The 24625-nt window shown below is 42.6% G+C and overlaps 6 non-coding genes across 6 annotated transcripts; all 6 read right to left on the bottom strand.

The window, feature by feature from the left end:
- Window positions 1–760: 760 nt before the first annotated feature.
- LOC142491702 (small nucleolar RNA U3) lies at window positions 761–977 on the bottom strand. The gene has a single exon (XR_012800462.1). It is a non-coding gene; the product is annotated as a small nucleolar RNA U3 (small nucleolar RNA).
- A 4414-nt stretch (window positions 978–5391) lies between these two features.
- Window positions 5392–5608, bottom strand: LOC142491700 (small nucleolar RNA U3). Its single transcript, XR_012800461.1, has one exon. It is a non-coding gene; the product is annotated as a small nucleolar RNA U3 (small nucleolar RNA).
- Window positions 5609–10004: 4396 nt separating this feature from the next.
- On the bottom strand, window positions 10005–10221 carry LOC142491699 (small nucleolar RNA U3). Its single transcript, XR_012800460.1, has one exon. It is a non-coding gene; the product is annotated as a small nucleolar RNA U3 (small nucleolar RNA).
- Window positions 10222–14625: 4404 nt separating this feature from the next.
- Window positions 14626–14842, bottom strand: LOC142491697 (small nucleolar RNA U3). Its single transcript, XR_012800459.1, has one exon. It is a non-coding gene; the product is annotated as a small nucleolar RNA U3 (small nucleolar RNA).
- A 4404-nt stretch (window positions 14843–19246) lies between these two features.
- Window positions 19247–19463, bottom strand: LOC142491696 (small nucleolar RNA U3). Its single transcript, XR_012800458.1, has one exon. It is a non-coding gene; the product is annotated as a small nucleolar RNA U3 (small nucleolar RNA).
- Window positions 19464–23868: 4405 nt separating this feature from the next.
- Window positions 23869–24085, bottom strand: LOC142491695 (small nucleolar RNA U3). Its single transcript, XR_012800457.1, has one exon. It is a non-coding gene; the product is annotated as a small nucleolar RNA U3 (small nucleolar RNA).
- Between the last annotated feature and the right edge of the window lie 540 nt (window positions 24086–24625).

The raw sequence follows: 24625 nt of genomic DNA, 5'->3' as shown, positions 1-24625 counted from the left end.
CTTGTTACATATCTTAATGTCTTTGATGTTTATTTTGTAGTTAAATGTTATTAACCCTATAGCTGCCAGGTGGGCCTGTCACACACTTCAGAGCAGCGCATTGCCGGCCATTCTGACAGCAAAAAGGGTTAACAGCTTTTTATATTTTGCCACAACAACAAACCCAACAGAATATACATAATGCATATTGCTCTAGTGAAAGCATTACAAGAGATAAGGTTATTGCAGTGGCTAGAAGGTTGTGGTGATTTGGAGTCATTTGCAAGGTATTTCATTCAAAATACATAATGGCAACCAGATTGAAGGACACCCACACATTGTTTTTCCCCCCAGAATATTTGAAAATTGCTGGAAAATTTCACACTGACGTGTGCGTTTAGGAAGACAAAGTAAGGGCAATTGAAAAAAAAAAAAAAAAAAGACAAATATTTAGGTGGCACTGAGACACTGAGGCTTTTAGGTGTTTTGGTGTTAGCGCCATCTATTGGTAATGCATGGTACTGATTTGAATAGTATGACATACATGTTTCCATTTAGAAACACAAAGCACCCTGTTGCAAAAGAATTGTATGAGATATTCCTATATGTGAATTGACAGCTCCCAGTTGCTAATATAAGCGAATGAGTGAGTATTGTGGCTTACAAATAAATGAATGTGCACTGGGAAATACAGCTGTATTAAACATGAAAAGTCATATGAAGAAGAAGATGATGACTACTATCCATTTGGTTTCTCTCTTTGACTTGCAACAAAGAACTAACCACTCAGCTTGTGTTCTCTCCCTCCAACTCTCCTTTGCAGGAGAGCAGAACGGTCATCAAAAGCAACCAGCAGCTGCATGAAAGCAACACTGTAAGCTCACTTCACGCTCAGGAGAAAACACTGAAGCTCCTCCTCGTGGGTAGTGAGTTTGGACACTTTCGAGCACATTTCTCCAGTTAAAAACTATAGAAATGATCCCTGAAAGTATAGTCTTAACCAACTAATGCTACAAAGAAAATACACACTGCAAGTAACCCTTTTTAAAGCTATAGTGAGTTTTTCCAAAAATGTCAATATTCTGCTGCTCAAAGGGTGAGAAACTTTCTAAAATACAGTGTAGTAGAATTGTGATGCTAATATATTATCACAACGTCTCTATTAAGGCTCTTATTGAAGAGTTATAAGCAAACTATCCTAGTCATTTGCATGTGTCTTGCCCAGCAGCCAATCAGACAGACGTCCCCTTTGTGGTGCTTTGGAAATGCCTGGCCTGTACATGGTGAATAAGGTTAGTGAATGATGTAAATGACTAGAGACGGAAGAAACCTATACATTCTGCTTTGCCTGCAAGAAAGAAAACATCTAAACACTGTAGTGTGTATAAATGAAATAAATATTTTGGAACTAAATTAACGTTCAGGAAATTAATCCCTCTGCTGAGCTACAAAACAGAAATAGTGTACAGTAGTCCCTTCTTTTTCTTATGTCTGGGCATCTGTATTAATACTGTACACAGTAATAAATATCTGTAAGAATACATGAAATCCTCAAAAGTACTTTAATGACCACCTATGATAATAAATATCATATGCGAAGAACCAAATGTTGTCTTTGGTATACATCACTGGGTGATCTGGTTGTTGGCTTTACCATCAGGAGTCCCAACTGCTGATTGTGATGTGCGAGCACGCATTGGTCTGTTTAGCTTCCTCAGATTCATATATATGTGTGTAACATGGTTAGTATTTTCTGTCTGTCTCTGCCCCTGTCACGTAAGGCCTTAGTAGTCTAGCCAGGGGAGAGCAAACTTTTGCAGCTGTGCCCCCCTGCCTTCCCTCCGCCGGTGCTCGCGCCCCCTCCCTTACCTTGATGCGGCGTCAAATGACGCCGCGGGGTCATGTGACGTCACGCAGCGTCATTTAAAGCGCGTGATGTCCCATCACATGACCCCGCGGCGTCATTTGACCCCACGTTGCCATGGACACGAATGACGCCGGCAGAGTCAAGGTAAGTAATAGCGTTGCAGAGGCCTGACGCGATCCCCCAGCATTTAATTTTAATGCCTCGGGGAAGAGCGCGGGGCCCCTGCAATGGCCCATGTCCCCCCAGAAAAATCTCCCGCCCCTCCCACTTTGCGCACCGCTGGTCTAGGCTGTGAGAAGCCAGTCTGTGGGCCTTTGACCCGCCTCATGCTCCTCTCTGAGTGACAGACAGAAGAGTGGTGGTGACTCAGGGCTTGTGTATAGCCTTTCAGGTATAAGTACAGACCTTGCGCCCTCCCCTTCTGGTTCCTCAGAGAGGCAGTGCCAAATTGAAGTAATCTGTTCTCCTCCTTCTAAGGAGTGGGAGGTAGAGCTTCTCCGCCCGGCTGGGAGGGAGAGAGAGAGAGGCCAGCCAGCCCTCATGGCTGGCTGGGCCTGTAAGATCTGATGCTCCAGGCTCAGAGAGCAAGCACCATCCAGAGGCCTGGTATCCTCTGATGACCCTATGCACTGCTGTAAAGAAGATCTACAGTGAGTGCTGAATAAAGATCCCTTTTGCTTCATCATACTCCTGTTTAAATGTCAGTCCCTGGGCAGGAGAGAAGAACTGTGCTTTAGTGGGGGACTGATCTCTGGACATCCTGGAGCCCACTACAGCTAGAGGCGGTAAGTACCAAGAAGAACATCAGTGATCATCAAAAGCTTGTCCTAGTCTCCTCAACATCGCAGACGACCTATCTCTCCTGATCCTCACGGGTACGCTAGCACCACACCTTGTAGCAGAATAACATCTCCCAGAGGAAGAGGAAACAGGGCTATATATGTGTACATATACATGTAGATGCACGTGTGTAACTATTTTCCACACTGATGCCCATTTCTATACGAGTGCCCCCGTACACATGTACGTACACATATTTTCTTATAGATATGGAGCAAAGACATATTCGATTGAATAGATTCATACATAGGTATTCGTCTTTATATCAATTTATATGTATCTATAGCTATTTCTGATCCTATCATTTTTTCAATAAAACTATAGATTTATATATCTAACAATAATGTCATTCAAATTATACGACATTTATAAGTACTCATTGAGACCCTTGTACATCTGCTAGACCTTTGTCTTTGTGTACGTACTTGTTTATCAATTCCCTTACAGGTATATATACTACAGCCTAATAACTTAATCCCCTGTAGGGTTGGCCGATATCAACTTTTTCACCACAATAACGATATTAAGAAATGTGTCGCGATTACAATATATATCGCAAAAAAATTGTTCAAATAAAAGTCTAAAATGTTCTAGTAAATCTAAATAAAAAGTGTTCTGGAAAATAAAACCCTTTCCATGTCTGCACTTCATCTTTTCTCACCTAAACTAAGATCCCCCTCACCCCATCACTCTGAGCTACACTGCTCCCATCACTCTAACTTCCCCCTCATCCCAGCACTCCTACCCTGAGATAGTCCCTCCATTTAAAAACACATTTAAAAAATGTAAAAAAAAATATTAAATAGATTTTTGACAGTTAAAAATTGTCGAAAAATCTGTTTTCATACATTTGATACATTTTCATAAAGGTTTAGAGTGATGGCATGAGGGGGATGTTAGGGGGATGGAAGCAGTGTAGGTGAGAAATGGTGAAGTGCAGGCATGGCAGGGGGAGTTACGGGTCTCAGGGAGGACAGGAAGGGGTTAAGGGCCTCAGGGGGAGAGAGATAGTAGCTAAGGGTCCCAGGGTTAAGAGAGGAAGTGGTTAAGAGTCCCAGTGGGAGGGTGGGAAAGGGGTTAAGTGACCTAAGGGGAGGATGGAGAAGGGGTTAAGTGTCCCAGGGGTAAGAGAGGAAGGGGTTAAGTGCACGAGGGTGGGGGACGGAGGGCTTAACAAAAGGAAAGTGAGGAGAGAAGTTCCACCCTTTCCCTGCTGCAGCCTGCTGCTCTCACATGCCCTCTCTCCCCACCCTCCCTCTGAGTCAGCATTCAGAAGCAGGAAGGGAGGGGTACTTGGGGAGAGAGAAGCAGCGATATAGCACAGCGGCAGTTTCAAAGCTGCATCTCTGAGCACTGGCATCTCGTAATATTGCGATAAGAGGCGTACTGCCATATCGGCCCTCCGGGAGATTATGTTATCGCGATATTACTAAATATCGGTATATCGCCCAAACCTAGTCACTTGTAATTTCAATGTTGCTCTATATAAGGAACGTTTTCTTTTCTTTCTCCAAAGTAAGGGGTCTATTCTAGGAGCTCCGAAGTGGGACAAAGTGCTTCTAAAGTGACTATATAAGCGGATTGGCATGTTTTGCTACTCTGTAAGCCCTTGCCGCATGTCGAAACCGTGTCTAAACGGCTCGTTTTGCAAGCGGATTCACTCTTGCTCGAACAATTCGCTCGGTTTGCCAAAAAAGCCACTAACGTAGTGATGTAATCAGTTTTACCCCTCTATTCAGCTGCTTTCAAAAACCATACTTACAAAGAGATTTCTTTGATCTATATATATTTTTAACCCTTTTAGTGTCATATATTGAAATCCCTCCAGCTTAGACCAGGCTAAACAATTTGACCGTGTAGTTACTTATTTTACATAGTCAATAAAAAATGGCAAATGTGTTTCTGATGCGATGTATCTAACAAAAATTACCGTTACAAATCCTTGTTACATATCTTAATGTCTTTGATGTTTATTTTGTAGTTAAATGTTATTAACCCTATAGCTGCCAGGTGGGCCTGTCACACACTTCAGAGCAGCGCATTGCCGGCCATTCTGACAGCAAAAAGGGTTAATAGCTTTTTATATTTTGCCACAACAACAAACCCAACAGAATATACGTAATACATATTGCTCTAGTGAAAGCATTACAAGAGATAAGGTTATTGCAGCGGCTAGAAGGTTGTGGTGATTTGGAGTCATTTGCAAGGTATTTCATTCAAAATACATAATGGCAGCCAGATTGAAGGACACCCACACATTGTTTTTTCCCCCCATAATATTTGAAAATTGCTGGAAAATTTCACACTGACGTGTGCGTTTAGGAAGACAAAGTAAGGGCAATTGAAAAAAAAAAAAAAAAAAGACAAATATTTAGGTGGCACTGAGACACTGAGGCTTTTAGGTGTTTTGGTGTTAGCGCCATCTATTGGTAATGCATGGTACTGATTTGAATAGTATGACATACATGTTTCCATTTAGAAACACAAAGCACCCTGTTGCAAAAGAATTGTATGAGATATTCCTATATGTGAATTGACAGCTCCCAGTTGCTAATATAAGCGAATGAGTGAGTATTGTGGCTTACAAATAAATGAATGTGCACTGGGAAATACAGCTGTATTAAACATGAAAAGTCATATGAAGAAGAAGAAGATGATGACTACTATCCATTTGGTTTCTCTCTTTGACTTGCAACAAAGAACTAACCACTCAGCTTGTGTTCTCTCCCTCCAACTCTCCTTTGCAGGAGAGCAGAACGGTCATCAAAAGCAAACAGCAGCTGCATGAAAGCAACACTGTAAGCTCACTTCACGCTCAGGAGAAAACACTGAAGCTCCTCCTCGTGGGTAGTGAGTTTGGACACTTTCGAGCACATTTCTCCAGTTAAAAACTATAGAAATGATCCCTGAAAGTATAGTCTTAACCAACTAATGCTGCAAAGAAAATACACACTGCAAGTAACCCTCTTTAAAGTTATAGTGAGTTTTTCCAAAAATGTCAATATTCTGCTGCTCAAAGGGTGAGAAACTTTCTAAAATACAGTGTAGTAGAATTGTGATGCTAATATATTATCACAACGTCTCTATTAAGGCTCTTATTGAAGAGTTATAAGCAAACTATCCTAGTCATTTGCATGTGTCTTGCCCAGCAGCCAATCAGACAGACGTCCCCTTCCTGGCCTGTACATGGTGAATAAGGTTAGTGAATGATGTAAATGACTAGAGACGGAAGAAACCTATACATTCTGCTTTGCCTGCAAGAAAGAAAACATCTAAACACTGTAGTGTGTATAAATGAAATAAATATTTTGGAACTAAATTAACGTTCAGGAAATTAATCCCTCTGCTGAGCTACAAAACAGAAATAGTGTACAGTAGTCCCTTCTTTTTCTTATGTCTGGGCATCTGTATTAATACTGTACACAGTAATAAATATCTGTAAGAATACATGAAATCCTCAAAAGTACTTTAATGACCACCTATGATAATAAATATCATATGCGAAGAACCAAATGTTGTCTTTGGTATACATCACTGGGTGATCTGGTTGTTGGCTTTACCATCAGGAGTCCCAACTGCTGATTGTGATGTGCGAGCACGCATTGGTCTGTTTAGCTTCCTCAGATTCATATATATGTGTGTAACATGGTTAGTATTTTCTGTCTGTCTCTGCCCCTGTCACGTAAGGCCTTAGTAGTCTAGCCAGGGGAGAGCAAACTTTTGCAGCTGTGCCCCCCTGCCTTCCCTCCGCCGGTGCTCGCGCCCCCTCCCTTACCTTGATGCGGCGTCAAATGACGCCGCGGGGTCATGTGACGTCACGCAGCGTCATTTAAAGCGCGTGATGTCCCATCACATGACCCCGCGGCGTCATTTGACCCCACGTTGCCATGGACACGAATGACGCCGGCAGAGTCAAGGTAAGTAATAGCGTTGCAGAGGCCTGACGCGATCCCCCAGCATTTAATTTTAATGCCTCGGGGAAGAGCGCGGGGCCCCTGCAATGGCCCATGTCCCCCCAGAAAAATCTCCCGCCCCTCCCACTTTGCGCACCGCTGGTCTAGGCTGTGAGAAGCCAGTCTGTGGGCCTTTGACCCGCCTCATGCTCCTCTCTGAGTGACAGACAGAAGAGTGGTGGTGACTCAGGGCTTGTGTATAGCCTTTCAGGTATAAGTACAGACCTTGCGCCCTCCCCTTCTGGTTCCTCAGAGAGGCAGTGCCAAATTGAAGTAATCTGTTCTCCTCCTTCTAAGGAGTGGGAGGTAGAGCTTCTCCGCCCGGCTGGGAGGGAGAGAGAGAGAGGCCAGCCAGCCCTCATGGCTGGCTGGGCCTGTAAGATCTGATGCTCCAGGCTCAGAGAGCAAGCACCATCCAGAGGCCTGGTATCCTCTGATGACCCTATGCACTGCTGTAAAGAAGATCTACAGTGAGTGCTGAATAAAGATCCCTTTTGCTTCATCATACTCCTGTTTAAATGTCAGTCCCTGGGCAGGAGAGAAGAACTGTGCTTTAGTGGGGGACTGATCTCTGGACATCCTGGAGCCCACTACAGCTAGAGGCGGTAAGTACCAAGAAGAACATCAGTGATCATCAAAAGCTTGTCCTAGTCTCCTCAACATCGCAGACGACCTATCTCTCCTGATCCTCACGGGTACGCTAGCACCACACCTTGTAGCAGAATAACATCTCCCAGAGGAAGAGGAAACAGGGCTATATATGTGTACATATACATGTAGATGCACGTGTGTAACTATTTTCCACACTGATGCCCATTTCTATACGAGTGCCCCCGTACACATGTACGTACACATATTTTCTTATAGATATGGAGCAAAGACATATTCGATTGAATAGATTCATACATAGGTATTCGTCTTTATATCAATTTATATGTATCTATAGCTATTTCTGATCCTATCATTTTTTCAATAAAACTATAGATTTATATATCTAACAATAATGTCATTCAAATTATACGACATTTATAAGTACTCATTGAGACCCTTGTACATCTGCTAGACCTTTGTCTTTGTGTACGTACTTGTTTATCAATTCCCTTACAGGTATATATACTACAGCCTAATAACTTAATCCCCTGTAGGGTTGGCCGATATCAACTTTTTCACCACAATAACGATATTAAGAAATGTGTCGCGATTACAATATATATCGCAAAAAAATTGTTCAAATAAAAGTCTAAAATGTTCTAGTAAATCTAAATAAAAAGTGTTCTGGAAAATAAAACCCTTTCCATGTCTGCACTTCATCTTTTCTCACCTAAACTAAGATCCCCCTCACCCCATCACTCTGAGCTACACTGCTCCCATCACTCTAACTTCCCCCTCATCCCAGCACTCCTACCCTGAGATAGTCCCTCCATTTAAAAACACATTTAAAAAATGTAAAAAAAAATATTAAATAGATTTTTGACAGTTAAAAATTGTCGAAAAATCTGTTTTCATACATTTGATACATTTTCATAAAGGTTTAGAGTGATGGCATGAGGGGGATGTTAGGGGGATGGAAGCAGTGTAGGTGAGAAATGGTGAAGTGCAGGCATGGCAGGGGGAGTTACGGGTCTCAGGGAGGACAGGAAGGGGTTAAGGGCCTCAGGGGGAGAGAGATAGTAGCTAAGGGTCCCAGGGTTAAGAGAGGAAGTGGTTAAGAGTCCCAGTGGGAGGGTGGGAAAGGGGTTAAGTGACCTAAGGGGAGGATGGAGAAGGGGTTAAGTGTCCCAGGGGTAAGAGAGGAAGGGGTTAAGTGCACGAGGGTGGGGGACGGAGGGCTTAACAAAAGGAAAGTGAGGAGAGAAGTTCCACCCTTTCCCTGCTGCAGCCTGCTGCTCTCACATGCCCTCTCTCCCCACCCTCCCTCTGAGTCAGCATTCAGAAGCAGGAAGGGAGGGGTACTTGGGGAGAGAGAAGCAGCGATATAGCACAGCGGCAGTTTCAAAGCTGCATCTCTGAGCACTGGCATCTCGTAATATTGCGATAAGAGGCGTACTGCCATATCGGCCCTCCGGGAGATTATGTTATCGCGATATTACTAAATATCGGTATATCGCCCAAACCTAGTCACTTGTAATTTCAATGTTGCTCTATATAAGGAACGTTTTCTTTTCTTTCTCCAAAGTAAGGGGTCTATTCTAGGAGCTCCGAAGTGGGACAAAGTGCTTCTAAAGTGACTATATAAGCGGATTGGCATGTTTTGCTACTCTGTAAGCCCTTGCCGCATGTCGAAACCGTGTCTAAACGGCTCGTTTTGCAAGCGGATTCACTCTTGCTCGAACAATTCGCTCGGTTTGCCAAAAAAGCCACTAACGTAGTGATGTAATCAGTTTTACCCCTCTATTCAGCTGCTTTCAAAAACCATACTTACAAAGAGATTTCTTTGATCTATATATATTTTTAACCCTTTTAGTGTCATATATTGAAATCCCTCCAGCTTAGACCAGGCTAAACAATTTGACCGTGTAGTTACTTATTTTACATAGTCAATAAAAAATGGCAAATGTGTTTCTGATGCGATGTATCTAACAAAAATTACCGTTACAAATCCTTGTTACATATCTTAATGTCTTTGATGTTTATTTTGTAGTTAAATGTTATTAACCCTATAGCTGCCAGGTGGGCCTGTCACACACTTCAGAGCAGCGCATTGCCGGCCATTCTGACAGCAAAAAGGGTTAATAGCTTTTTATATTTTGCCACAACAACAAACCCAACAGAATATACGTAATACATATTGCTCTAGTGAAAGCATTACAAGAGATAAGGTTATTGCAGCGGCTAGAAGGTTGTGGTGATTTGGAGTCATTTGCAAGGTATTTCATTCAAAATACATAATGGCAGCCAGATTGAAGGACACCCACACATTGTTTTTTCCCCCCATAATATTTGAAAATTGCTGGAAAATTTCACACTGACGTGTGCGTTTAGGAAGACAAAGTAAGGGCAATTGAAAAAAAAAAAAAAAAAAGACAAATATTTAGGTGGCACTGAGACACTGAGGCTTTTAGGTGTTTTGGTGTTAGCGCCATCTATTGGTAATGCATGGTACTGATTTGAATAGTATGACATACATGTTTCCATTTAGAAACACAAAGCACCCTGTTGCAAAAGAATTGTATGAGATATTCCTATATGTGAATTGACAGCTCCCAGTTGCTAATATAAGCGAATGAGTGAGTATTGTGGCTTACAAATAAATGAATGTGCACTGGGAAATACAGCTGTATTAAACATGAAAAGTCATATGAAGAAGAAGAAGATGATGACTACTATCCATTTGGTTTCTCTCTTTGACTTGCAACAAAGAACTAACCACTCAGCTTGTGTTCTCTCCCTCCAACTCTCCTTTGCAGGAGAGCAGAACGGTCATCAAAAGCAAACAGCAGCTGCATGAAAGCAACACTGTAAGCTCACTTCACGCTCAGGAGAAAACACTGAAGCTCCTCCTCGTGGGTAGTGAGTTTGGACACTTTCGAGCACATTTCTCCAGTTAAAAACTATAGAAATGATCCCTGAAAGTATAGTCTTAACCAACTAATGCTGCAAAGAAAATACACACTGCAAGTAACCCTCTTTAAAGTTATAGTGAGTTTTTCCAAAAATGTCAATATTCTGCTGCTCAAAGGGTGAGAAACTTTCTAAAATACAGTGTAGTAGAATTGTGATGCTAATATATTATCACAACGTCTCTATTAAGGCTCTTATTGAAGAGTTATAAGCAAACTATCCTAGTCATTTGCATGTGTCTTGCCCAGCAGCCAATCAGACAGACGTCCCCTTCCTGGCCTGTACATGGTGAATAAGGTTAGTGAATGATGTAAATGACTAGAGACGGAAGAAACCTATACATTCTGCTTTGCCTGCAAGAAAGAAAACATCTAAACACTGTAGTGTGTATAAATGAAATAAATATTTTGGAACTAAATTAACGTTCAGGAAATTAATCCCTCTGCTGAGCTACAAAACAGAAATAGTGTACAGTAGTCCCTTCTTTTTCTTATGTCTGGGCATCTGTATTAATACTGTACACAGTAATAAATATCTGTAAGAATACATGAAATCCTCAAAAGTACTTTAATGACCACCTATGATAATAAATATCATATGCGAAGAACCAAATGTTGTCTTTGGTATACATCACTGGGTGATCTGGTTGTTGGCTTTACCATCAGGAGTCCCAACTGCTGATTGTGATGTGCGAGCACGCATTGGTCTGTTTAGCTTCCTCAGATTCATATATATGTGTGTAACATGGTTAGTATTTTCTGTCTGTCTCTGCCCCTGTCACGTAAGGCCTTAGTAGTCTAGCCAGGGGAGAGCAAACTTTTGCAGCTGTGCCCCCCTGCCTTCCCTCCGCCGGTGCTCGCGCCCCCTCCCTTACCTTGATGCGGCGTCAAATGACGCCGCGGGGTCATGTGACGTCACGCAGCGTCATTTAAAGCGCGTGATGTCCCATCACATGACCCCGCGGCGTCATTTGACCCCACGTTGCCATGGACACGAATGACGCCGGCAGAGTCAAGGTAAGTAATAGCGTTGCAGAGGCCTGACGCGATCCCCCAGCATTTAATTTTAATGCCTCGGGGAAGAGCGCGGGGCCCCTGCAATGGCCCACGTCCCCCCAGAAAAATCTCCCGCCCCTCCCACTTTGCGCACCGCTGGTCTAGGCTGTGAGAAGCCAGTCTGTGGGCCTTTGACCCGCCTCATGCTCCTCTCTGAGTGACAGACAGAAGAGTGGTGGTGACTCGGGGCTTGTGTATAGCCTTTCAGGTATAAGTACAGACCTTGCGCCCTCCCCTTCTGGTTCCTCAGAGAGGCAGTGCCAAATTGAAGTAATCTGTTCTCCTCCTTCTAAGGAGTGGGAGGTAGAGCTTCTCCGCCCGGCTGGGAGGGAGAGAGAGAGAGGCCAGCCAGCCCTCATGGCTGGCTGGGCCTGTAAGATCTGATGCTCCAGGCTCAGAGAGCAAGCACCATCCAGAGGCCTGGTATCCTCTGATGACCCTATGCACTGCTGTAAAGAAGATCTACAGTGAGTGCTGAATAAAGATCCCTTTTGCTTCATCATACTCCTGTTTAAATGTCAGTCCCTGGGCAGGAGAGAAGAACTGTGCTTTAGTGGGGGACTGATCTCTGGACATCCTGGAGCCCACTACAGCTAGAGGCGGTAAGTACCAAGAAGAACATCAGTGATCATCAAAAGCTTGTCCTAGTCTCCTCAACATCGCAGACGACCTATCTCTCCTGATCCTCACGGGTACGCTAGCACCACACCTTGTAGCAGAATAACATCTCCCAGAGGAAGAGGAAACAGGGCTATATATGTGTACATATACATGTAGATGCACGTGTGTAACTATTTTCCACACTGATGCCCATTTCTATACGAGTGCCCCCGTACACATGTACGTACACATATTTTCTTATAGATATGGAGCAAAGACATATTCGATTGAATAGATTCATACATAGGTATTCGTCTTTATATCAATTTATATGTATCTATAGCTATTTCTGATCCTATCATTTTTTCAATAAAACTATAGATTTATATATCTAACAATAATGTCATTCAAATTATACGACATTTATAAGTACTCATTGAGACCCTTGTACATCTGCTAGACCTTTGTCTTTGTGTACGTACTTGTTTATCAATTCCCTTACAGGTATATATACTACAGCCTAATAACTTAATCCCCTGTAGGGTTGGCCGATATCAACTTTTTCACCACAATAACGATATTAAGAAATGTGTCGCGATTACAATATATATCGCAAAAAAATTGTTCAAATAAAAGTCTAAAATGTTCTAGTAAATCTAAATAAAAAGTGTTCTGGTAAATAAAACCCTTTCCATGTCTGCACTTCATCTTTTCTCACCTAAACTAAGATCCCCCTCACCCCATCACTCTGAGCTACACTGCTCCCATCACTCTAACTTCCCCCTCATCCCAGCACTCCTACCCTGAGATAGTCCCTCCATTTAAAAACACATTTATAAAATGTAAAAAAAAATATTAAATAGATTTTTGACAGTTAAAAATTGTCGAAAAATCTGTTTTCATACATTTGATACATTTTCATAAAGGTTTAGAGTGATGGCATGAGGGGGATGTTAGGGGGATGGAAGCAGTGTAGGTGAGAAATGGTGAAGTGCAGGCATGGCAGGGGGAGTTACGGGTCTCAGGGAGGACAGGAAGGGGTTAAGGGCCTCAGGGGGAGAGAGATAGTAGCTAAGGGTCCCAGGGTTAAGAGAGGAAGTGGTTAAGAGTCCCAGTGGGAGGGTGGGAAAGGGGTTAAGTGACCTAAGGGGAGGATGGAGAAGGGGTTAAGTGTCCCAGGGGTAAGAGAGGAAGGGGTTAAGTGCACGAGGGTGGGGGACGGAGGGCTTAACAAAAGGAAAGTGAGGAGAGAAGTTCCACCCTTTCCCTGCTGCAGCCTGCTGCAGCCTGCTGCTCTCACATGCCCTCTCTCCCCACCCTCCCTCTGAGTCAGCATTCAGAAGCAGGAAGGGAGGGGTACTTGGGGAGAGAGAAGCAGCGATATAGCACAGCGGCAGTTTCAAAGCTGCATCTCTGAGCACTGGCATCTCGTAATATTGCGATAAGAGGCGTACTGCCATATCGGCCCTCCGGGAGATTATGTTATCGCGATATTACTAAATATCGGTATATCGCCCAAACCTAGTCACTTGTAATTTCAATGTTGCTCTATATAAGGAACGTTTTCTTTTCTTTCTCCAAAGTAAGGGGTCTATTCTAGGAGCTCCGAAGTGGGACAAAGTGCTTCTAAAGTGACTATATAAGCGGATTGGCATGTTTTGCTACTCTGTAAGCCCTTGCCGCATGTCGAAACCGTGTCTAAACGGCTCGTTTTGCAAGCGGATTCACTCTTGCTCGAACAATTCGCTCGGTTTGCCAAAAAAGCCACTAACGTAGTGATGTAATCAGTTTTACCCCTCTATTCAGCTGCTTTCAAAAACCATACTTACAAAGAGATTTCTTTGATCTATATATATTTTTAACCCTTTTAGTGTCATATATTGAAATCCCTCCAGCTTAGACCAGGCTAAACAATTTGACCGTGTAGTTACTTATTTTACATAGTCAATAAAAAATGGCAAATGTGTTTCTGATGCGATGTATCTAACAAAAATTACCGTTACAAATCCTTGTTACATATCTTAATGTCTTTGATGTTTATTTTGTAGTTAAATGTTATTAACCCTATAGCTGCCAGGTGGGCCTGTCACACACTTCAGAGCAGCGCATTGCCGGCCATTCTGACAGCAAAAAGGGTTAATAGCTTTTTATATTTTGCCACAACAACAAACCCAACAGAATATACGTAATACATATTGCTCTAGTGAAAGCATTACAAGAGATAAGGTTATTGCAGCGGCTAGAAGGTTGTGGTGATTTGGAGTCATTTGCAAGGTATTTCATTCAAAATACATAATGGCAGCCAGATTGAAGGACACCCACACATTGTTTTTTCCCCCCATAATATTTGAAAATTGCTGGAAAATTTCACACTGACGTGTGCGTTTAGGAAGACAAAGTAAGGGCAATTGAAAAAAAAAAAAAAAAAAAGACAAATATTTAGGTGGCACTGAGACACTGAGGCTTTTAGGTGTTTTGGTGTTAGCGCCATCTATTGGTAATGCATGGTACTGATTTGAATAGTATGACATACATGTTTCCATTTAGAAACACAAAGCACCCTGTTGCAAAAGAATTGTATGAGATATTCCTATATGTGAATTGACAGCTCCCAGTTGCTAATATAAGCGAATGAGTGAGTATTGTGGCTTACAAATAAATGAATGTGCACTGGGAAATACAGCTGTATTAAACATGAAAAGTCATATGAAGAAGAAGATGATGACTACTATCCATTTGGTTTCTCTCTTTGACTTGCAACAAAGAACTAACCACTCAGCTTGTGTTCTCTCCCTCCAACTCTCCTTTGCAGGAGAGCAGAACGGTCATCAAAAGCAAACAGCAGCTGCATGAAAGCAACACTGTAAGCTCACTTCACGCTCAGGAGAAAACACTGAAGCTCCTCCTCGTGGGTAGTGAGTTTGGACACTTTCGAGCACATTTCTCCAGTTAAAAACTATAGAAATGATCCCTGAAAGTATAGTCTTAACCAACTAATGCTGCAAAGAAAATACACACTGCAAGTAACCCTCTTTAAAGTTATAGTGAGTTTTTCCAAAAATGTCAATATTCTGCTGCTCAAAGGGTGAGAAACTTTCTAAAATACAGTGTAGTAGAATTGTGATGCTAATATATTATCACAACGTCTCTATTAAGGCTCTTATTGAAGAGTTATAAGCAAACTATCCTAGTCATTTGCATGTGTCTTGCCCAGCAGCCAATCAGACAGACGTCCCCTTCCTGGCCTGTACATGGTGAATAAGGTTAGTGAATGATGTAAATGACTAGAGACGGAAGAAACCTATACATTCTGCTTTGCCTGCAAGAAAGAAAACATCTAAACACTGTAGTGTGTATAAATGAAATAAATATTTTGGAACTAAATTAACGTTCAGGAAATTAATCCCTCTGCTGAGCTACAAAACAGAAATAGTGTACAGTAGTCCCTTCTTTTTCTTATGTCTGGGCATCTGTATTAATACTGTACACAGTAATAAATATCTGTAAGAATACATGAAATCCTCAAAAGTACTTTAATGACCACCTATGATAATAAATATCATATGCGAAGAACCAAATGTTGTCTTTGGTATACATCACTGGGTGATCTGGTTGTTGGCTTTACCATCAGGAGTCCCAACTGCTGATTGTGATGTGCGAGCACGCATTGGTCTGTTTAGCTTCCTCAGATTCATATATATGTGTGTAACATGGTTAGTATTTTCTGTCTGTCTCTGCCCCTGTCACGTAAGGCCTTAGTAGTCTAGCCAGGGGAGAGCAAACTTTTGCAGCTGTGCCCCCCTGCCTTCCCTCCGCCGGTGCTCGCGCCCCCTCCCTTACCTTGATGCGGCGTCAAATGACGCCGCGGGGTCATGTGACGTCACGCAGCGTCATTTAAAGCGCGTGATGTCCCATCACATGACCCCGCGGCGTCATTTGACCCCACGTTGCCATGGACACGAATGACGCCGGCAGAGTCAAGGTAAGTAATAGCGTTGCAGAGGCCTGACGCGATCCCCCAGCATTTAATTTTAATGCCTCGGGGAAGAGCGCGGGGCCCCTGCAATGGCCCACGTCCCCCCAGAAAAATCTCCCGCCCCTCCCACTTTGCGCACCGCTGGTCTAGGCTGTGAGAAGCCAGTCTGTGGGCCTTTGACCCGCCTCATGCTCCTCTCTGAGTGACAGACAGAAGAGTGGTGGTGACTCGGGGCTTGTGTATAGCCTTTCAGGTATAAGTACAGACCTTGCGCCCTCCCCTTCTGGTTCCTCAGAGAGGCAGTGCCAAATTGAAGTAATCTGTTCTCCTCCTTCTAAGGAGTGGGAGGTAGAGCTTCTCCGCCCGGCTGGGAGGGAGAGAGAGAGAGGCCAGCCAGCCCTCATGGCTGGCTGGGCCTGTAAGATCTGATGCTCCAGGCTCAGAGAGCAAGCACCATCCAGAGGCCTGGTATCCTCTGATGACCCTATGCACTGCTGTAAAGAAGATCTACAGTGAGTGCTGAATAAAGATCCCTTTTGCTTCATCATACTCCTGTTTAAATGTCAGTCCCTGGGCAGGAGAGAAGAACTGTGCTTTAGTGGGGGACTGATCTCTGGACATCCTGGAGCCCACTACAGCTAGAGGCGGTAAGTACCAAGAAGAACATCAGTGATCATCAAAAGCTTGTCCTAGTCTCCTCAACATCGCAGACGACCTATCTCTCCTGATCCTCACGGGTACGCTAGCACCACACCTTGTAGCAGAATAACATCTCCCAGAGGAAGAGGAAACAGGGCTATATATGTGTACATATACATGTAGATGCACGTGTGTAACTATTTTCCACACTGATGCCCATTTCTATACGAGTGCCCCCGTACACATGTACGTACACATATTTTCTTATAGATATGGAGCAAAGACATATTCGATTGAATAGATTCATACATAGGTATTCGTCTTTATATCAATTTATATGTATCTATAGCTATTTCTGATCCTATCATTTTTTCAATAAAACTATAGATTTATATATCTAACAATAATGTCATTCAAATTATACGACATTTATAAGTACTCATTGAGACCCTTGTACATCTGCTAGACCTTTGTCTTTGTGTACGTACTTGTTTATCAATTCCCTTACAGGTATATATACTACAGCCTAATAACTTAATCCCCTGTAGGGTTGGCCGATATCAACTTTTTCACCACAATAACGATATTAAGAAATGTGTCGCGATTACAATATATATCGCAAAAAAATTGTTCAAATAAAAGTCTAAAATGTTCTAGTAAATCTAAATAAAAAGTGTTCTGGTAAATAAAACCCTTTCCATGTCTGCACTTCATCTTTTCTCACCTAAACTAAGATCCCCCTCACCCCATCACTCTGAGCTACACTGCTCCCATCACTCTAACTTCCCCCTCATCCCAGCACTCCTACCCTGAGATAGTCCCTCCATTTAAAAACACATTTATAAAATGTAAAAAAAAATATTAAATAGATTTTTGACAGTTAAAAATTGTCGAAAAATCTGTTTTCATACATTTGATACATTTTCATAAAGGTTTAGAGTGATGGCATGAGGGGGATGTTAGGGGGATGGAAGCAGTGTAGGTGAGAAATGGTGAAGTGCAGGCATGGCAGGGGGAGTTACGGGTCTCAGGGAGGACAGGAAGGGGTTAAGGGCCTCAGGGGGAGAGAGATAGTAGCTAAGGGTCCCAGGGTTAAGAGAGGAAGTGGTTAAGAGTCCCAGTGGGAGGGTGGGAAAGGGGTTAAGTGACCTAAGGGGAGGATGGAGAAGGGGTTAAGTGTCCCAGGGGTAAGAGAGGAAGGGGTTAAGTGCACGAGGGTGGGGGACGGAGGGCTTAACAAAAGGAAAGTGAGGAGAGAAGTTCCACCCTTTCCCTGCTGCAGCCTGCTGCAGCCTGCTGCTCTCACATGCCCTCTCTCCCCACCCTCCCTCTGAGTCAGCATTCAGAAGCAGGAAGGGAGGGGTACTTGGGGAGAGAGAAGCAGCGATATAGCACAGCGGCAGTTTCAAAGCTGCATCTCTGAGCACTGGCATCTCGTAATATTGCGATAAGAGGCGTACTGCCATATCGGCCCTCCGGGAGATTATGTTATCGCGATATTACTAAATATCGGTATATCGCCCAAACCTAGTCACTTGTAATTTCAATGTTGCTCTATATAAGGAACGTTTTCTTTTCTTTCTCCAAAGTAAGGGGTCTATTCTAGGAGCTCCGAAGTGGGACAAAGTGCTTCTAAAGTGACTATATAAGCGGATTGGCATGTTTTGCTACTCTGTAAGCCCTTGCCGCATGTCGAAACCGTGTCTAAACGGCTCGTTTTGCAAGCGGATTCACTCTTGCTCGAACAATTCGCTCGGTTTGCCAAAAAAGCCACTAACGTAGTGATGTAATCAGTTTTACCCCTCTATTCAGCTGCTTTCAAAAACCATACTTACAAAGAGATTTCTTTGATCTATATATATTTTTAACCCTTTTAGTGTCATATATTGAAATCCCTCCAGCTTAGACCAGGCTAAACAATTTGACCGTGTAGTTACTTATTTTACATAGTCAATAAAAAATGGCAAATGTGTTTCTGATGCGATGTATCTAACAAAAATTACCGTTACAAATCCTTGTTACATATCTTAATGTCTTTGATGTTTATTTTGTAGTTAAATGTTATTAACCCTATAGCTGCCAGGTGGGCCTGTCACACACTTCAGAGCAGCGCATTGCCGGCCATTCTGACAGCAAAAAGGGTTAATAGCTTTTTATATTTTGCCACAACAACAAACCCAACAGAATATACGTAATACATATTGCTCTAGTGAAAGCATTACAAGAGATAAGGTTATTGCAGCGGCTAGAAGGTTGTGGTGATTTGGAGTCATTTGCAAGGTATTTCATTCAAAATACATAATGGCAGCCAGATTGAAGGACACCCACACATTGTTTTTTCCCCCCATAATATTTGAAAATTGCTGGAAAATTTCACACTGACGTGTGCGTTTAGGAAGACAAAGTAAGGGCAATTGAAAAAAAAAAAAAAAAAAAGACAAATATTTAGGTGGCACTGAGACACTGAGGCTTTTAGGTGTTTTGGTGTTAGCGCCATCTATTGGTAATGCATGGTACTGATTTGAATAGTATGACATACATGTTTCCATTTAGAAACACAAAGCACCCTGTTGCAAAAGAATTGTATGAGATATTCCTATATGTGAATTGACAGCTCCCAGTTGCTAATATAAGCGAATGAGTGAGTATTGTGGCTTACAAATAAATGAATGTGCACTGGGAAATACAGCTGTATTAAACATGAAAAGTCATATGAAGAAGAAGATGATGACTACTATCCATTTGGTTTCTCTCTTTGACTTGCAACAAAGAACTAACCACTCAGCTTGTGTTCTCTCCCTCCAACTCTCCTTTGCAGGAGAGCAGAACGGTCATCAAAAGCAAACAGCAGCTGCATGAAAGCAACACTGTAAGCTCACTTCACGCTCAGGAGAAAACACTGAAGCTCCTCCTCGTGGGTAGTGAGTTTGGACACTTTCGAGCACATTTCTCCAGTTAAAAACTATAGAAATGATCCCTGAAAGTATAGTCTTAACCAACTAATGCTGCAAAGAAAATACACACTGCAAGTAACCCTCTTTAAAGTTATAGTGAGTTTTTCCAAAAATGTCAATATTCTGCTGCTCAAAGGGTGAGAAACTTTCTAAAATACAGTGTAGTAGAATTGTGATGCTAATATATTATCACAACGTCTCTATTAAGGCTCTTATTGAAGAGTTATAAGCAAACTATCCTAGTCATTTGCATGTGTCTTGCCCAGCAGCCAATCAGACAGACGTCCCCTTCCTGGCCTGTACATGGTGAATAAGGTTAGTGAATGATGTAAATGACTAGAGACGGAAGAAACCTATACATTCTGCTTTGCCTGCAAGAAAGAAAACATCTAAACACTGTAGTGTGTATAAATGAAATAAATATTTTGGAACTAAATTAACGTTCAGGAAATTAATCCCTCTGCTGAGCTACAAAACAGAAATAGTGTACAGTAGTCCCTTCTTTTTCTTATGTCTGGGCATCTGTATTAATACTGTACACAGTAATAAATATCTGTAAGAATACATGAAATCCTCAAAAGTACTTTAATGACCACCTATGATAATAAATATCATATGCGAAGAACCAAATGTTGTCTTTGGTATACATCACTGGGTGATCTGGTTGTTGGCTTTACCATCAGGAGTCCCAACTGCTGATTGTGATGTGCGAGCACGCATTGGTCTGTTTAGCTTCCTCAGATTCATATATATGTGTGTAACATGGTTAGTATTTTCTGTCTGTCTCTGCCCCTGTCACGTAAGGCCTTAGTAGTCTAGCCAGGGGAGAGCAAACTTTTGCAGCTGTGCCCCCCTGCCTTCCCTCCGCCGGTGCTCGCGCCCCCTCCCTTACCTTGATGCGGCGTCAAATGACGCCGCGGGGTCATGTGACGTCACGCAGCGTCATTTAAAGCGCGTGATGTCCCATCACATGACCCCGCGGCGTCATTTGACCCCACGTTGCCATGGACACGAATGACGCCGGCAGAGTCAAGGTAAGTAATAGCGTTGCAGAGGCCTGACGCGATCCCCCAGCATTTAATTTTAATGCCTCGGGGAAGAGCGCGGGGCCCCTGCAATGGCCCACGTCCCCCCAGAAAAATCGCCCGCCCCTCCCACTTTGCGCACCGCTGGTCTAGGCTGTGAGAAGCCAGTCTGTGGGCCTTTGACCCGCCTCATGCTCCTCTCTGAGTGACAGACAGAAGAGTGGTGGTGACTCAGGGCTTGTGTATAGCCTTTCAGGTATAAGTACAGACCTTGCGCCCTCCCCTTCTGGTTCCTCAGAGAGGCAGTGCCAAATTGAAGTAATCTGTTCTCCTCCTTCTAAGGAGTGGGAGGTAGAGCTTCTCTGCCCGGCTGGGAGGGAGAGAGAGAGAGGCCAGCCAGCCCTCATGGCTGGCTGGGCCTGTAAGATCTGATGCTCCAGGCTCAGAGAGCAAGCACCATCCAGAGGCCTGGTATCCTCTGATGACCCTATGCACTGCTGTAAAGAAGATCTACAGTGAGTGCTGAATAAAGATCCCTTTTGCTTCATCATACTCCTGTTTAAATGTCAGTCCCTGGGCAGGAGAGAAGAACTGTGCTTTAGTGGGGGACTGATCTCTGGACATCCTGGAGCCCACTACAGCTAGAGGCGGTAAGTACCAAGAAGAACATCAGTGATCATCAAAAGCTTGTCCTAGTCTCCTCAACATCGCAGACGACCTATCTCTCCTGATCCTCACGGGTACGCTAGCACCACACCTTGTAGCAGAATAACATCTCCCAGAGGAAGAGGAAACAGGGCTATATATGTGTACATATACATGTAGATGCACGTGTGTAACTATTTTCCACACTGATGCCCATTTCTATACGAGTGCCCCCGTACACATGTACGTACACATATTTTCTTATAGATATGGAGCAAAGACATATTCGATTGAATAGATTCATACATAGGTATTCGTCTTTATATCAATTTATATGTATCTATAGCTATTTCTGATCCTATCATTTTTTCAATAAAACTATAGATTTATATATCTAACAATAATGTCATTCAAATTATACGACATTTATAAGTACTCATTGAGACCCTTGTACATCTGCTAGACCTTTGTCTTTGTGTACGTACTTGTTTATCAATTCCCTTACAGGTATATATACTACAGCCTAATAACTTAATCCCCTGTAGGGTTGGCCGATATCAACTTTTTCACCACAATAACGATATTAAGAAATGTGTCGCGATTACAATATATATCGCAAAAAAATTGTTCAAATAAAAGTCTAAAATGTTCTAGTAAATCTAAATAAAAAGTGTTCTGGAAAATAAAACCCTTTCCATGTCTGCACTTCATCTTTTCTCACCTAAACTAAGATCCCCCTCACCCCATCACTCTGAGCTACACTGCTCCCATCACTCTAACTTCCCCCTCATCCCAGCACTCCTACCCTGAGATAGTCCCTCCATTTAAAAACACATTTATAAAATGTAAAAAAAAATATTAAATAGATTTTTGACAGTTAAAAATTGTCGAAAAATCTGTTTTCATACATTTGATACATTTTCATAAAGGTTTAGAGTGATGGCATGAGGGGGATGTTAGGGGGATGGAAGCAGTGTAGGTGAGAAATGGTGAAGTGCAGGCATGGCAGGGGGAGTTACGGGTCTCAGGGAGGACAGGAAGGGGTTAAGGGCCTCAGGGGGAGAGAGATAGTAGCTAAGGGTCCCAGGGTTAAGAGAGGAAGTGGTTAAGAGTCCCAGTGGGAGGGTGGGAAAGGGGTTAAGTGACCTAAGGGGAGGATGGAGAAGGGGTTAAGTGTCCCAGGGGTAAGAGAGGAAGGGGTTAAGTGCACGAGGGTGGGGGACGGAGGGCTTAACAAAAGGAAAGTGAGGAGAGAAGTTCCACCCTTTCCCTGCTGCAGCCTGCTGCAGCCTGCTGCTCTCACATGCCCTCTCTCCCCACCCTCCCTCTGAGTCAGCATTCAGAAGCAGGAAGGGAGGGGTACTTGGGGAGAGAGAAGCAGCGATATAGCACAGCGGCAGTTTCAAAGCTGCATCTCTGAGCACTGGCATCTCGTAATATTGCGATAAGAGGCGTACTGCCATATCGGCCCTCCGGGAGATTATGTTATCGCGATATTACTAAATATCGGTATATCGCCCAAACCTAGTCACTTGTAATTTCAATGTTGCTCTATATAAGGAACGTTTTCTTTTCTTTCTCCAAAGTAAGGGGTCTATTCTAGGAGCTCCGAAGTGGGACAAAGTGCTTCTAAAGTGACTATATAAGCGGATTGGCATGTTTTGCTACTCTGTAAGCCCTTGCCGCATGTCGAAACCGTGTCTAAACGGCTCGTTTTGCAAGCGGATTCACTCTTGCTCGAACAATTCGCTCGGTTTGCCAAAAAAGCCACTAACGTAGTGATGTAATCAGTTTTACCCCTCTATTCAGCTGCTTTCAAAAACCATACTTACAAAGAGATTTCTTTGATCTATATATATTTTTAACCCTTTTAGTGTCATATATTGAAATCCCTCCAGCTTAAACCAGGCTAAACAATTTGACCGTGTAGTTACTTATTTTACATAGTCAATAAAAAATGGCAAATGTGTTTCTGATGCGATGTATCTAACAAAAATTACCGTTACAAATCCTTGTTACATATCTTAATGTCTTTGATGTTTATTTTGTAGTTAAATGTTATTAACCCTATAGCTGCCAGGTGGGCCTGTCACACACTTCAGAGCAGCGCATTGCCGGCCATTCTGACAGCAAAAAGGGTTAATAGCTTTTTATATTTTGCCACAACAACAAACCCAACAGAATATACGTAATACATATTGCTCTAGTGAAAGCATTACAAGAGATAAGGTTATTGCAGCGGCTAGAAGGTTGTGGTGATTTGGAGTCATTTGCAAGGTATTTCATTCAAAATACATAATGGCAGCCAGATTGAAGGACACCCACACATTGTTTTTTCCCCCCATAATATTTGAAAATTGCTGGAAAATTTCACACTGACGTGTGCGTTTAGGAAGACAAAGTAAGGGCAATTGAAAAAAAAAAAAAAAAAGACAAATATTTAGGTGGCACTGAGACACTGAGGCTTTTAGGTGTTTTGGTGTTAGCGCCATCTATTGGTAATGCATGGTACTGATTTGAATAGTATGACATACATGTTTCCATTTAGAAACACAAAGCACCCTGTTGCAAAAGAATTGTATGAGATATTCCTATATGTGAATTGACAGCTCCCAGTTGCTAATATAAGCGAATGAGTGAGTATTGTGGCTTACAAATAAATGAATGTGCACTGGGAAATACAGCTGTATTAAACATGAAAAGTCATATGAAGAAGAAGAAGATGATGACTACTATCCATTTGGTTTCTCTCTTTGACTTGCAACAAAGAACTAACCACTCAGCTTGTGTTCTCTCCCTCCAACTCTCCTTTGCAGGAGAGCAGAACGGTCATCAAAAGCAAACAGCAGCTGCATGAAAGCAACACTGTAAGCTCACTTCACGCTCAGGAGAAAACACTGAAGCTCCTCCTCGTGGGTAGTGAGTTTGGACACTTTCGAGCACATTTCTCCAGTTAAAAACTATAGAAATGATCCCTGAAAGTATAGTCTTAACCAACTAATGCTGCAAAGAAAATACACACTGCAAGTAACCCTCTTTAAAGTTATAGTGAGTTTTTTCAAAAATGTCAATATTCTGCTGCTCAAAGGGTGAGAAACTTTCTAAAATACAGTGTAGTAGAATTGTGATGCTAATATATTATCACAACGTCTCTATTAAGGCTCTTATTGAAGAGTTATAAGCAAACTATCCTAGTCATTTGCATGTGTCTAGCCCAGCAGCCAATCAGACAGACGTCCCCTTTGTGGTGCTTTGGAAATGCCTGGCCTGTACATGGTGAATAAGGTTAGTGAATGATGTAAATGACTAGAGACGGAAGAAACCTATACATTCTGCTTTGCCTGCAAGAAAGAAAACATCTAAACACTGTAGTGTGTATAAATGAAATAAATATTTTGGAACTAAATTAACGTTCAGGAAATTAATCCCTCTGCTGAGCTACAAAACAGAAATAGTGTACAGTAGTCCCTTCTTTTTCTTATGTCTGGGCATCTGTATTAATACTGTACACAGTAATAAATATCTGTAAGA

The sequence above is a fragment of the Ascaphus truei genome, chromosome 3 (assembly GCF_040206685.1).
Source record: "Ascaphus truei isolate aAscTru1 chromosome 3, aAscTru1.hap1, whole genome shotgun sequence".
In the NCBI taxonomy this organism is placed as follows: Eukaryota; Metazoa; Chordata; class Amphibia; order Anura; family Ascaphidae; genus Ascaphus; species Ascaphus truei.
Note: the sequence above shows the minus strand (reverse complement) of the source record. Positions and strands in the feature narration are given on the sequence as shown.